This window comes from Meriones unguiculatus, chromosome 11 (genome assembly GCF_030254825.1).
Source record: "Meriones unguiculatus strain TT.TT164.6M chromosome 11, Bangor_MerUng_6.1, whole genome shotgun sequence".
Lineage (NCBI taxonomy): Eukaryota > Metazoa > Chordata > Mammalia > Rodentia > Muridae > Meriones > Meriones unguiculatus.
The window spans coordinates 41245310-41259505 of NC_083359.1; the positions used below are offsets into that span (position 1 = coordinate 41245310).

Here is a 14196-nt window from a genome sequence, read left to right on the forward strand (position 1 = left end):
TCAGGTGCCACTACTGCCCGCAACTGTTACGAACCGCCAATTATTAGTTGATACTAAAAACAGTATCTGTTCAGCTCGAGGTGTTCAATTTTATCGCGGTTCCTTTTAAAAAATATATATATATTTATGAGAGTCTTGTTACGTAGACCAGATTGGCCTCCAACTCACCTGCCCTCTGCCTCTTCTTCCTGAACACACTGGGATTACAGATGCACACCTCGTGTGTGTGTGTGTGTGTGTATGTATGTGTGTGTGTATACATACATACATACACATATACACACATACATGTATTCACATGTAACTCAGTTATTTATAGATTAACTTCCAAGACAACAGATTAGTTTTAAATTATAGGTTGGGGCCTGGGGCCGTGGAGAGATGGCTCAGATGCTCTTCCAAAGGTCCTGGGTTCAGTTCCCAGCACCCACATGGTGGCTACGACCATCTAGAGTGAGATCTGGTGCCCTCTTCTGGGGTGCAGGTGTACATGCAGGCAGAACACTGTATACACAATACATAGATCTTTTAAAAATACATAGATGGGGCTGGGGGTACAGCTCAGTGGCAGACACAGAACCACAGAATCTATTTTCCTAGCGTTAGTACATGTTTGGAATAGATAATAATACTGTGCTTTTAAAGTGCATATAATGCATGGCTTCATCTTTGGGTAAATTTTTTTTCCCAAAATACGAGCCTTGATGCAGTGTAAATTTGGAAGCTTCTGATGCGTCGTTCCAGGGAGGAAGGCCGCCCCGGGGCTGGTGGTTCACCTTACACTGTGATTCTACAACATGTAGGGTGCAATTACATTTTCTTCTTTTATCTGTTCTAGCAAGGACAGGCCTGTGGCCGAAAAATGATTGTATGGGGGTCTTTGCGGCCTCGACCCTGTCTTTCTCGAGGTTTAACCTGCAACAAGAAACACCGCTGTTGTTTTGGAACGATTCGTATTTTTTGTTACTTTAAAAAGCTGCAGAGCAAGGGCGATGTCAGCGTCAGGGAGGCCGAGGCAGGTTGGTCTTCCGAGGCCAGCCTGGACCTCGCCTGGAGCTGCAGGACGATCAGGCCTATACAGAGACCCTGCTTTTCAAAAAGGGCGCGCGGGGATCGGGTGGGGCGCTTCATGTTTATTTCCTTCTCTGACCTTCAACACTTTCACAGCGATCTCTGCTCCCTGTCACAGCCTGGTGAGGCGGGGTGGCAGGAAGGCCTGCCCCGGCCCCATCCTTAGGCACGGGAGGAGGCAGAGAAGCAGCCTGCTGGGCTTGGGGAGTCTCAAGGGAGCACCGAGAAGTGAGCTCCCTCTTGAACCGTGGACGGGGAACGGCCTTTGTACCGTACCTGGAGTTTCTGTGTACATTTGATACTTTATAAGGTGTCAGGTTAAAGCTATAAAATATTCTGCCTCTTTAAACCTCGCTGTCGAGCGCATCCCGGCGAACAAAACTGCTCGCCCAACGTGGGGCTCGAACCCACGACCCTGAGATTAAGAGTCTCATGCTCTACCGACTGAGCTAGCCGGGCAGCGGTGACGGCGGCGTTCCCAGCGGTCCTCTTGGTGCTCCGGGCCCCGGCGTGGGCTCCGCCTAACCCGGTCGGGCCGGCGTGCGGCTGCGCGGCTCACGCATGCGCGCTGCCCTCCTCCCCAGAGGCCGTCCGCGCGAGCCGGGCCGCAGCCTCTGTCGCCGGGTTCCCGCGGTGCCGCACCTCCCTCGGCCTCCGGGGCCCAGGAGGAAGGAGCTGGTGCGGTCTTTGCGGCGGGACCACAGGAGAGACTCCATCCGGATTGCGTCGCTCGCACGGAGACGTCCAGAGACCGGCCTCGGGCGCGCTTTCCCCGGCGGCTCGTTGGTCTAGGGGTATGATTCTCGCTTTGGGTGCGAGAGGTCCCGGGTTCAAATCCCGGACGAGCCCGTGCGTTAACTTTGCTGTTCTTTTGTTTTGTGCAGCAATGTCTGGTCTGAGGTAGCTGACTTCTGAATCCCTGAGTTGTGCAGCTGGAGAACAAATGGCCTGCGACCGAGTCTCAGGATCCGAGCAGAGGATGTGGATAAGTCCCCGCCAGCCATCAAGTCCCCGCAGCAGCCGCATGGGCGGCGCGTGCCAGGTCTCACAGGAGCCAGAGAGGGCCCTGGCTCTGAGCTGATAGTGTTCCGTTGTGTGACGTAAGATCTCGAAGTTCCGATTCTGGCCAAGTGGGTGTCCAGGAACTGGAGATGCGATGCTGACCCCTGTGCCTTCCACAACCACGGAGAGAGAGCAGCTGCAGCAGGACTGTGAATCCTCAGCGTTGGGGCCGCCATGATGATGCCGGGCACTGGGCTCTGAGTCTTTCTTTCTTTCTTTCTTTCTTTCTTTCTTTCTTTCTTTCTTTCTTTCTTTCTTTTTTTCTTTCTTTCTTTCTTTCCTTTCTTTTTTCTTCTTTCTCTCCTCCCTCCCTCCCTCCCTCCCTCACTGGAGTTTTACTACATTTTCTTATTTGAGTATTCAGGTAAAGCAAACCGTTAGAGATGGCTGCCAGTGAGGACATGGTTTGTTGCTCATAGGGGAGGGAGCATGACATCCTAAGTGACCATAACTGCGTTTGCCTTCTTAGCAAGACCCTACCTGCATTGTGATTTTCACGGAAGGAAGAGACAAGAAGAGTTAACAGCTGTGTGCTCAGCTAGTCTTAATGATTTCAGGAGACTCCGGGTGGTTGGGGCAGTGAACACTGACCTAGAGTGAGATCTGGAGGAAGAGGTGGCTGTAGGTGTGGGCTCTGCAGGTGTGTTTATGTGTGAAGCCCTCATTCCAGAGACTCTAGAAACTGGCTAACCTGGGAGGGACAGTGCTAGCCAGGCCCAGATATCACAGCATCAGAATGAAGAAAATAGTCCTATTTGAAACTTAGAGTCATACAAGTGCCTCTTCAAGGAAAGCTGCGCTCAGGCTGGGAGCTCCGAGCAGTGGGCCTTGCCTCTAAACTACCCGTATTTCCCTTCTTAACCCAGGGTCCTGCGCTCTGGGGCTCCTTTCCTAGTTCCCAGCTTCCCAACCCTTAAACACAGTTTCCACATTTCAGCTCGACAGTTGCCAGCTGGTGGTGGTGCACGCCTTTGACCCCACGCAGGGAGGCAGAGGCAGGCTGATCTCTGTGTGTTTGAGGCCAGTTCGGACTACAGTGTGAGTCCAGGACAGCCAAGGCTATACAGAGAAACCCTGTCTCAAAACAAACAGACCAAAAAACAAAATGAACTTGATGATTATCAACCCTAGAGTCATTCCTTCTTCCCCCTTTCACTTTAGGGGACAGAATCAAATCTTGCCCTGACAAATGATGGAAGAGGGGGAAATTCATGAAAACGAAAGACAATTGCAGATGGACTGGTTAACACCTAGAGTTTACATGTTACGTGCCTTGTTGGCTTAGGGGTATGGTTGCTGGTTAGGGTGTGAGAGGTCCTGGCTTCCAACCTCTCTTTAAGAGAGACCAGAGGGCTATATCTGGTTTGGAATGGTGACTGAGGCTTGGGAATTGTAGGCCCCTGCCCCCGACCAGAGTTGTCTTTGTGACTGTAGGTAGGCTGTTCTGCTAGCAGCCACTCACTGTGCCACCAAAACCAAAGGCTCAGGATCATGATGGACACGGTGGGTCAGTGGGCTCAGGGTAAGGGGAGCTTTGGTGAGCTGGCTAGAGGCTGCACCGCTCACAGGAGAGGCTGGCCACCCCTCTGCCCTCGGGGTCTGGTTCCCATGTCGGCAGATGGACAGCAAACACCAGCAATCGTTCAGCACAGCATCAGGCCCCAGACAGGCCTCGGCAGTGGCAGTGGGGTTCTCTAGTGCCGTGGCCTCTTTCTAGGGTGCACAGCTCCTGTGTGAAGGAAGTAGGCTTTGCTGGGAGCAGCTTTTGGACAGGTCTAGACATCAGGATTCCTCCGCTCTCAGCTGAAGTGATCCACAGGAGATAGTGATTGACAACCACACTGATTAAGCCAACTAAAAGTTTTAAACTGAGCTCACACCTTTAATCCTGGCACTCAGGAGGCAGAGCAGGCAGATCTCTGTGAGTTCATAGGCCCGCCCTTGTTAGGGATTTTACTCAGGGAAATTGTCGCAACAAAGGAGAGTTTCAGGACAGCCAGAGTTCTACAGAGAAACCCTGTCTCTAAAAACCTCAAACAATAAAAACAAATAAAAGTTTTAAGTCCTTTCTGTTGACTGGTTCTCAACCTTCCTAATGCTGTGACCCTTCCATACAGTTCATGTTGTGGTGACCCCAACAATAAAATCATTTTGTTGCTACTTTGTAACTGTAATTTTGCTCGTTATGACTCATAAAGTAAATATCTGATATGTTCAAGCTTAGGGATACAGAGTTTTTAGAGTCAAACCCCACAAAAACCATAATTTACATCAAAATTAGATAAGGGTCAGAGTAACCTTGAAACCTTCATTCTTGGCAGAGCATAGTAGTTATTTTAGACATAACTTGACAATTATTTTTTACTTGTATATTTTCTGGTTATTTTAGTATAATTATTTTGGCTAATGCATCCAGATCATGATCAATGCCGTGGAAATCTCAAATGTGCTACCCAAGGCAGGTGTGACCATGGAGGGGAGGAGGGTAGAAGGCAGGGATTTAGGCGAGCAGGTAACAGTCAGAACAAGGTGATGCCTTGGCCATTTCATCAACAGTGATGGTGGTGGTTGGGGGAATTCTCGTGTCTTAGCTTGCTGGCTTTGGGGTGACAAAGTAGAGACTGCAGGGCCATGCCATCGAGGGCGCGGGACACCACGCTGATCTAGGGACCAGACTCAACCTCGAGCTGGAACCTTCCCTGTGGGCGAGTCTTCCGATGGGCTGAGCCTGCCAGGCAATGGGGGAGGGCCCCACACACAGGATTAAACAGACCCTTAAACTTAAATGCACCAGATGATACCTCTTGACTTGGGGGTGCCTCGTGCAGCACTTGCTGACCTGGGAAAAGCCTCTTCTCTGCCCACAGTCTGCGTGGCTACCACACTGAAGCAGCGTAGGAGCCGGGGGAAGTCTGGGGAGAGTGCTGTACCCCGAGTGGAGGTCCGCCCAGGAACTACCCAATCTGGGGCTCCAACTCAGACACAGACTTAGGGGCATTCCTAAGAACGGGCGGGGTCTCCTCTGGGTTATTACATATTGTATGAAATATCAATATTCAGGCCATGTCTAGCCTCGAAGAACTCCCTTTCCTAAAGCGACATCTTCGACCTGAGTTAATCCGTTTTGAACATAAATGTTACGAAGAATAACTCTATCATCTTGTTTATACAAGTAAACACTGGCCAAGTGACCAAGGCTCAGAGCAGTTTCTGCTGCCTGCTCTGCTCAGTCTCAAGCTATCTTTCCAAATGGCCGGGCGCCTGCACCTGATGTCTTTCCCCGGACAGCCCTGGACTGCAGTCCACAGTGGCTGTGCAGCTCTGGGTCCAGGGCTCCATCGGGCCTCCCCAAGCCAATGTTCCAGTGTGCTCAAGCTGCACTCGGGAGGAGCTGTGGGTCCTTTCCTGCTGCCAGAGACCCTGGGAGGACAGGAGAGTCCTGGCTCTCTGGGTCTTGGGTCCCCAAGTAGCGTGTTGTAGCTGTCGCTCTGTCTGGTGGCCAATTTGAAGTTCCTGGGTGGTTGTGAGGCTTGGGGGTCAGACAACCTGCATTGCCAGGGAGATGCGGAGGCCTTCCCGGACCCTCCTTCAGGAGCCTGCTTCACCAGCACAGGGGTTGGCAGAAGCCCCAGCTTTTCTGCCCAGGAAACCTGGGTGCCCTCTCCGCATTCTGGAGCAATGCCCCGCTCTCTCTCCCCCAGCGAATTCCAGTCCACGCCGGGGAATGTTGAGAAAGTTGAAGGCTAAAAAAAAAAAAAAAAAGCCTGATAACCGAATTAAGTTCACTGCCCTTGACAGAATCACACGGCAGGGGTCCTTTTGCTCTTTTTAGAATTGTGGGTAGGCGAGGACAGCTATTCAGGTTTCAACTTTTGGTAGCTTTTGCATCCTTCTATCGGCAGCTGAGACCTGTAACAGCATTAGGGAGCAGCCGCCAGCGTTCCAGCCTCCGGTACCGGGACCCCTCCCTCACAGAAACCTCCGCTCTGTGCCATCCACCCTGCCATTCCTCCCTCGCTCCACACTGCAGTCAGCTTCCTTTTTGGAAGGCTGTTACTGTAACTCCCTTACTGCTGTTTTTGCCACTCTTTCTTTGTCCTACCAGCTCAACCTGCTCTACCAAAAACTGCCAAAACCTTGCCTTGCATGAAAGTCTTTCAGGAGTAAGATCTCCACGTACATAGCCAAAGGAAGGGGTCTGATATGCAAATAGAGGTTTGTTCCCACCAATCACGGCTTTCCCTCTATAGCACCAATCAGCATCTCTCATCCAGGCTGTCAGGGTGCAGCTCCTCTGGCCCTGGTGGACATGCTTGCAGGGTCCTGAAGGGTTCACCTAGGCTAGAGCTAGCAGAAAGTCTGATGCAAGCTGCTTGGAACAACTCTGGCTGAGGCAGCTCCTTTCCCCAAAGTGTACATGGAGGGCTCCTGATGATTGTGCTGCCTGAAGTGACAAGCCATTTGACCAAGGCAGCCAGGGCAGTAAGAGAGCTGCTAATCCAGGGCTCACGCTGCCTCCTCTCCAGTGTCTTTGCTTACAGTAAGAACCTGAGGAGCCATCGTCTACATTAATAATGATTTGAGCAGGGGCATGATGACAACACCTTTAATCCCAGCACTCAGAGGCAGGCATGTTTCTGAGGTCAGCCTGGTCTACAGAATCAGTTCCAGAATAGCCAGGGCTACACAGAGAAATCCTGTCTGGAGAAACCAAACCAACCAAACAACCAATCAACCAACCAACAGAACAACAACAACAAAAACCCCAAACATTAATAGACTTTACCAGGGCTCTAAAATTAGGTTAAGGGAACACTCATTCAAACTCCAAAACCTCTCACTGTATGGCACACATATACTGGCTGAGCCAGAAAAAACAGGCGTGGAGCTAGAGTAAGGCCAGAGAAGTGTCTAAATCCTGAGACCCGCAGGAGGAGAACCAGTTCCTCCCTGCTTCCATGCCTGCATGCCCTGGGGCGCATAGCCTGGAGACCCCAACCTGGCAATTCTCAGGGTAGTCCCGGGTAGTCAGGTAGCCTGGCACCTGGAGGCAAACAGAGCAACACCAGCATTCCAGTCCCAACCGCCCTGGCATTGCTTCCCACTCCCCAAGGTTTATATAGTCCTTGTCCACCTCGAATAAACGGGCACAAGCCATTTCACTAAAGATCATCTGAGAGCTGCTGTTTCGCTGGGAGAGCTCTGAGCTAAGAAGGCCGAGACACTGAAATCCTTGGAGAAAGTCTCCTCCCTGAGGTACTCCCAGCTGGGCCGGAATCCTGCAGACCCCACCCATTCTCCACGCCTGGCCTGGTGTCCGGCAGCACCAGACACCCCGAGGAACCAGGGACACAGCGGAACTCAGGACCGCACTGCTGTACACCGATTAGCTTCCTACAGCTGCTCTTCCAAACCGCTGGATGCCGGATGGCTTGAAAGGGTAGAGAGGCCTTCTTGCCCCTCTGCAGCCTTTCCTTGAGGTCTCTGCAAGGCACACGTCCTCTCAAGACTCCAAGGAGGACCCTTGCCTGTCTCTCCCAGACTCTGGAAGCTGCCTACAGTCTGTGCTCTGTCCTGCTAGCGACTCTTCCCACTGTGTTCTCGTCTATCTCAGATTAGCTTGCTCACTTTACTGTGACCCCGTCTCACCTTTACTAATTATGCTTGCGATCGGTCTCTCAGGTGCAACAGACACCTGGACTTTTGCTGTTTGTTTTGAGACAGAGTTTCACTGAGTAGCCCTGGCTGGCCTCTAACTCACAGAGAGCCACCTTCCTCTGCCTCTTCAGTGTTGGGGCTAAATGTGAGCACCCCCATACCTGGCCCATACATGCATTTTGTGCAAACATTATGGAACCTCATCCAGATGTTTTGTTGTTGCTGTTTGATTTTTGTTTTGTTTTGAGACAGTCTCCTGTATTCTGTCCGGGCCTTGAACGGAGGTAACTGAAGAAGAGTTTGCACTTTTTTTAATTTTTTTTGACAGGTTTCACTGTGGCTTAGGCTGGCCTGGAACTCACTGTGTAGCCCACACTGTCCTTGAATTTGTCCTTATCTTTCTGGTTCCTAAGTACCGCGGTTGCTAATGTGAAACAGCATGTCCAGCAGAGCTGGGGATTTTCAAACATCATGAAGATCCATCTCTGCGCAGTTAGCGAACCGCAGGACTGTCTTCTGACGTGGGAGCTAGACCCTTCCTGCCTGAACGGAGGAACAGAATAGATGCAGATGACTCATGCTGTCATGTTCTGGGGACAACGCTCTCAAAGCAGCTGCAGCCTGAGGCCAGGACGATCCTGTCCCGTGGCTTATGAGTGACAGACACCCTGGACGAAGCCTGAGTTCCCGCTCCTGCCTGATCGCTTTGTTGGATGGTAAAACTGAGACAGAAAAATGAGCTGTAATCTTCCCTGGGACAGTGGGCAGCTGTTAGGTACTGTTAAAGCCCTGTTTCAAAAACCACAATTAGTGAATGATGGGTTTTTAAAATTTATTTAATTTTTATTGTTATTTTTTTAATGTGCATTAGGGTAAAGGTATCAGATCTGTTACAGCTGTGCGCTGCCATGTGGGTGCTGGGGTCCTTTAGGAAGAGCGGACAGCGCTCTTAAACACTGAGCCGTCTCTCCAGCCCCGAATGACGGTTTTTTTATGTTTTTATTTTTCTAAGAATAAGCAAAGACACTGGTGGTCGGGCAGTTTGCATTCCTAATGGGCGGCGCTCGGTCCTCCCTTGCGGTCCCAGCTGCCTGGGCAATCGGGCCGTGAGGGTCAGCTCGGCCCCCAGACTGCCCCACGCCTGCCGGGGGTCTGCAGCGCGGGCTTGTTTCAGCCCGCGAGGGCGCAGCGTGGGCCAGGGCCGTGGTCGTCGCCCCGGCCCCCTTCACGCGGGACAGAAAGCGAGCGCGCGGCCTCGTGACTGACTGGGGCGGGTCCAGGCCTCGGGTGTCCGCGCGCCCGGGCGGGCGTTCGCGCAGCTGCGGCCCGGAGCCGCGGCCTGGCGGGGCCAGCAGCGCCGTCAGCGGGCACCGGCGGGCGGAGCAGCGAGCGTCCAGGCAGAGGCGCCCGCGGGACAGGGCGGGGGTCACGGCCGAGATGATCCGCTCCAATGGCCGCTCTACAACCCTCCGTAGACCTTCCGCCAAGCAGCCCGGCTAGCTCAGTCGGTAGAGCATGAGACTCTTAATCTCAGGGTCGTGGGTTCGAGCCCCACGTTGGGCGCGGTTGTTTTTGTCACTGTCTTCTCTGTAAAATCCTCCCGCTTCATTAAGTTCCAGTAAAAAAAAAAAAAAGGAGGAAAACATTGGGAAACTGGACCCCCTCCAGGGCTCGTCCGGGATTTGAACCCGGGACCTCTCGCACCCGAAGCGAGAATCATACCCCTAGACCAACGAGCCACACAGACTGGGTTTTCCAATACTCCCTTATAGGCCTGTGTTCGTCTCCAGACGGGCCGAGCTCTGCAGTAGGCCTGGACTGTGGGATAGGGATAGAAGTTTTAGCAAACCACGACGGAGGCCGCTCGGAAGAAGCCTCGGAGAACAGCTGCGCTTTGGGGAAGGCCTTGCCCGGCGGCTGGACTCCTGGTCTGTGGCGGGAGGGCCGGGAGGAGGCGAGGAATTGCCGTGAAATGAGCCTCGCCCCAAACTGCCCAAACCCAGGGCCAAACAGTCTCCCCTGACGCCCGAGGCTGGGGGCGCCTCCGCAGCTCAGCCGGCGGCGGGTAAGAGTCCGGCCTCGCCCTCCTGGAGCCTGGTTCCCTCTGTCACGGCCTGTCTGCGTCTGGGAGGTCAGCCCCAGGAGGCCTCCGCAGGGGAGGTCAGCCCCAGGAGGCCTCCGCAGGGGAGGTCAGCCCCAGGAGGCCTCCGCAGGGGCAGGATGCTGGGAGCCGCTCAACTTCCGAGCCAGAAAACAGCCGCCCGACCAGCTCCTGTGGCGGCCAAGCCAGCTCCGCGGCTGGACCTGGGCCTGGCCCTCAGTAGACTGCGGTGGCCCGCTCCTGCGGCCCAAGAAGCCGTCTACCTGCGGAGAGAGACCTGATGCCCTGTCCCCGTAAGAGGGAGCGAACGCTGAGAACCCAACTTTCTCCAGCATTTGACCCGTTCGCGTTCTGAGCAAGGCCCGTAGATGGGGCCAAGGAGCTCACGCACACCCTTGTTTCTCGGCTGTTCTGAGCGGCAGCCGGGGTGGGGTGTGGGGGGTGTGGTAGAAGGCTCCTTCCAAAGACAGCCAGCGCAGCCGAGGGAGCAGGACCCCAGGAGCCCAGGCGCCGACCTCCGAATTGCCAGGCTTTTCCCTACACTGAACGGCCTTGTGCGTATTTCACAAGACTCTGCCTGTGTGGTCAGCTGGATGCTCCCAGAACCTTAGTTCAGAGCTCGGAGACCAGCAGCGGTGGCGGGAGATGACCCTCGCTAAGGGCAGACAGTTGGCTGTGGTGCCCCGGAAGAGAACACAGTGTTGCTTAGAGGCGGGCTCTCACCGCAACCCAGACTGACCTCCAGCCTCAGCCCCCCAGTGCTGGGACCCAGATGTGCAGTTCCCAGCCCTCAGGGAAGGTCCTCTTGTCTAACCACCTCAGAGCTGAGTTATTTGCCACCCAATCCGCCTAGGCGCAGTCCAGGACTGCACCCCTGCAGCAGGATGACTTCTTTGGGGCTAGCCTCGGCAACGAGACAAGAACCTGTCCCAGAGACGAAGGAAATAGAGCTGTCGATTTCTAGGATTCCATTTTCCCCGTTACATACAAGACCCAAACCAAAACAAGCAAACGAACAAACAAACAAAACCCCATGTATTTTTGAGGGTCTCACGTAGTCCAGGCTGGCCTCAAACTCAGTGTAGCCAAGATGACCTTGGCCTCCTCATCCACCTCACTCACCTCTCAAGAGGAGTTGAGGCATTCGTCACCACGGCTGGTTGAGGTGTATACTCTTAGGGACTTTAAATCCAGGCGGTCAGGTCTTTGGCCTGTCAGTGTCGTGTTCTGTTTTGCTTGACATCTGTTAAAAAATGGACGGTGCCTGCTCTGTGAGTTTGTGAGGAGCTCTAACGTCCGTGTTCTGTCCGGAACGTCCTCCGCGGTAGCGACGGGCAGGCCTGTCTGTAGTCCACGTTAGCTACGCTTTCCGCGAGGGGAAAATTGGCCGGCATCAGCTCGTTTACGTCGTGGAACCAGCGCTCGCCCTGGCACTCCCGCGGCGGCTGTGAGCCGGGGGACCCTGAGGGTTCCTGTGTGAGGGTGCAGGGCAGCGTAAGAACTGAAAAAACGAGTGAGTGAGTGAATGAGTGAATAAGTAAATAAATGAATGAATGAATGGATGAATAAATGACTAGATAAAGGCATAAATAAGCAAGCAAATAGACAGCAGCAGCTTCACCTCGTTTGGAGAGAGGGGAGGGGGGAAGGCCTGGTGTCCTGGCTCGTTGGTCTAGGGGTATGATTCTCGCTTTGGGTGCGAGAGGTCCCGGGTTCAAATCCCGGACGAGCCCAGAGCGCCTCCGCGCTTCCTTTTCTCGGCGGCAGGAGGCGGAGAGCCGAGAAGCAAGCGCGAGCCGCGGCGGGGCGGGGAGGACGCGGGCAGCGGAGGCGAGGTGACGGGCGAGGCCGCGGGCGTCGGCGTCCCGGGTCGAGGTCTCTTCTCTTTTCTCCTCCTCCTCTTCCTCCCCGCTCCCTCAGGGTAACCCTTCTTCCGCGCGCCTCGCCCTGCGGGCCGGGATGGGCCGGGACGGACCGGGATGGACCGGGATGGACTCGGGGACAGCGCGGGCCGCGCGCCGGGCCTCCCTCCCGCTCTGGGCGCGGGCGGGCGGGCGAGGGCCCGGGGAAGTGACCTTACTGACCGGCGGGCGGTCGGGGCCTCCGTGCAGCTCCCCCGCCCCCTAGGAGCGGCCATGGCGTCTAGACCGCGAGCTGCCGCGTGGGCAGCGGCCGAGCCCAGGGCCAGTGCAGGACGGAGGGACCCCGGGTTATTTGGAATCCTTCGGAGTCCTGACTCTCCTCTCCGCGCCGCAGGGTCGGCCCCTTCCAACCACCACCATAAAGCCGAACTGTTGCCATAATCGACGTGGCTCGTTGGTCTAGGGGTATGATTCTCGCTTAGGGTGCGAGAGGTCCCGGGTTCAAATCCCGGACGAGCCCTGGATGTCTTTTTGCACACACTGAATTTTCATTTCCTCCTCCTTCTTTCCTAGACACTGGTCAAGAGACCCGGACTCAACCCTGAGACATCGGCTCAGGATAGGGAAGCCTGACTTTTGTAGAAGGAAGGGCGCTTTCTGAGCGTCTTGAGTCCAATCTGTGGTCAGAAAGCCCACTAAAACCTGTGCCTGCAGCTCCAGACCCTGCCCTGTCTCAGGTCGGAGAGAACGGAGGAGCAGCCCTTCAGGCAGACAGAGGCACGGGTGGGAAATGAAAACCTCATCTGCAAAACCGGCTTGTTCCGGTGCCCTCATCATGGAAGTGTTGATGTAGGTTTCCCGGCTACTGCGGTCCGTAGAGCAAAGGACGCTTTTGTTTTGCTTTGTTTGTTTCTAGAGAGGCCGGGCAGTCGTGGGGTTCGCTGTGCAGCCCAGTCTGGCGTAGAAGCCACATGGAGGCCCCTGGCTCTGCCTTCCAAGTGGCGATCGCGAGGCCGTCAATGTTTGGGCTCTAGCCCCGTGTTGGGCATGATGTCTTAGCGTGGACAGCAGGTCCTGAGACACTTGGCTGGTCGCCGCTTACCTGTCTTACGGAAATTCCAGCTCTGAGTGCACAACTGGCTACGGGAGAGATGGTTCCGGGCTAAGAGTGCCCGCTGTGAAGCTCCGTCACCCGCGGGAGCCCCAGGGCCACACTCGGAAGGAAAGAACCCCCTCTAGCACAGCCGTCCTCCACCCACACAAGGAAATGCAGTAGGAATAAGAAATAAATCAGTTAATCAGCCGGGTGTAGCCGTGCACGCCACTAACGCCGGCACAGGGGAGGGAGAGGCCGGCGCCTCCCACACATCCCCGACTAGCCTGGTTCACGTGGTGAGTTCCAGGCCAGCCACGGCCAGAGTGAGGCCTCATCTATGAATAGATAAGATGAAATAACTAAGGACCGTATCGTGTCCTTTTCTTCTCTAGATGCTATTCAGCGATCTCTCAGGTCACACAGGAGGACTCAGCTCTGGGCACCAAGGTCGTTTCCGCACCTAGTCCCAGGGATTGAACGAAGGTGCTCTAACTGCCCAGCCACGTCCCGGTTATGGAAAGATGCTGTCTCATAGGGCCGCTGGCTCTCTGCTCGCCTCTGTCGCCTATCACAGCTGAGTCCCAGCCCTGAACTCTTCAGTACTGTCTGTGTTAGTTGGAGACACCTCCTATGTGCCTTAGAGCCCAAATCATCTTTACAGGTTAACTCTGGGCTCCCCCCAACAGCCCCACCCCCAGCCCAGCAGCCCCTGGCTTCCGTGGAGCTCCTATAAAGGGAGGCAGGCGCCTGAGCAGGGGGTGCAAGGCTAATGATGTTTGTAGGTGGTAACCAAAGGCCCCTCTTGCTGGTACCCTCCCCTAAACTCTGCACCTGCACTGCCGTTTCCTCCCTCCCTCCCTCCCTCCCTTCCTTCCTCCCTTTTCCTTCCTTCCTTCCGTGGTTGGCCCGCCTCTGCCTCTCGAGAGCTGGGATTAAAGGTGTGGCCCACCGCCCAGGGGGAAGCTGCCTGGCCTGCCTCTTCCCTTCTCTAATTTCTAATCACTAGGTCAGCACCGGGGGTCAGGCTGGGGTCCCGTCCACTCTGTTCTGCGGACAGGCGAGCGGCAGGCCTAGTCTTCGCTTTTATTTGGGATGTGCGGCTGGCCATGAGTCCTGGGCAGTGTAAATTTGTGTGTATGAGAAAACGAAGCTGGAGCAGATTTAGTTGTAACGACGCTGACTTGTTGCGTCTCTTTCAGCCCTGGCAGAGGCGAACGACCAAGCTTTGGTGGGGCGACGCGCCTTTATGGTGTATTTACAGAGGCACCGGTTGGAGGAAATGCAGGAGCAGGATTTGCTCTGCAGAGCTGGCTCCGCAGTTACGACTGCACGGGGCCCAGTCCCCA

At 54.8% G+C, this 14196-nt stretch overlaps 1 long non-coding RNA gene and 6 other non-coding genes across 7 annotated transcripts; 5 read left to right on the forward strand and 2 right to left on the reverse strand.

Moving 5' to 3' along the window:
• Positions 1–1457: 1457 nt before the first annotated feature.
• Trnak-cuu (transfer RNA lysine (anticodon CUU)) lies at positions 1458–1530 on the reverse strand. The gene has a single exon. It is a non-coding gene; the product is annotated as a tRNA-Lys (tRNA).
• Positions 1531–1653: 123 nt separating this feature from the next.
• Positions 1654–4293, forward strand: LOC132646340 (uncharacterized). Its single transcript, XR_009584518.1, has 2 exons — positions 1654–1865; positions 1956–4293. It is a non-coding gene; the product is annotated as an uncharacterized LOC132646340 (long non-coding RNA).
• Trnap-ugg (transfer RNA proline (anticodon UGG)) lies at positions 1849–1920 on the forward strand. The gene has a single exon. It is a non-coding gene; the product is annotated as a tRNA-Pro (tRNA).
• Positions 4294–9281: 4988 nt separating the features above from the next.
• Positions 9282–9354, forward strand: Trnak-cuu (transfer RNA lysine (anticodon CUU)). The gene has a single exon. It is a non-coding gene; the product is annotated as a tRNA-Lys (tRNA).
• Positions 9355–9458: 104 nt separating this feature from the next.
• Positions 9459–9530, reverse strand: Trnap-cgg (transfer RNA proline (anticodon CGG)). Its single transcript has one exon. It is a non-coding gene; the product is annotated as a tRNA-Pro (tRNA).
• Positions 9531–11553: 2023 nt separating this feature from the next.
• On the forward strand, positions 11554–11625 carry Trnap-ugg (transfer RNA proline (anticodon UGG)). The gene has a single exon. It is a non-coding gene; the product is annotated as a tRNA-Pro (tRNA).
• A 577-nt stretch (positions 11626–12202) lies between these two features.
• Trnap-agg (transfer RNA proline (anticodon AGG)) lies at positions 12203–12274 on the forward strand. The gene has a single exon. It is a non-coding gene; the product is annotated as a tRNA-Pro (tRNA).
• Positions 12275–14196: the final 1922 nt, after the last annotated feature.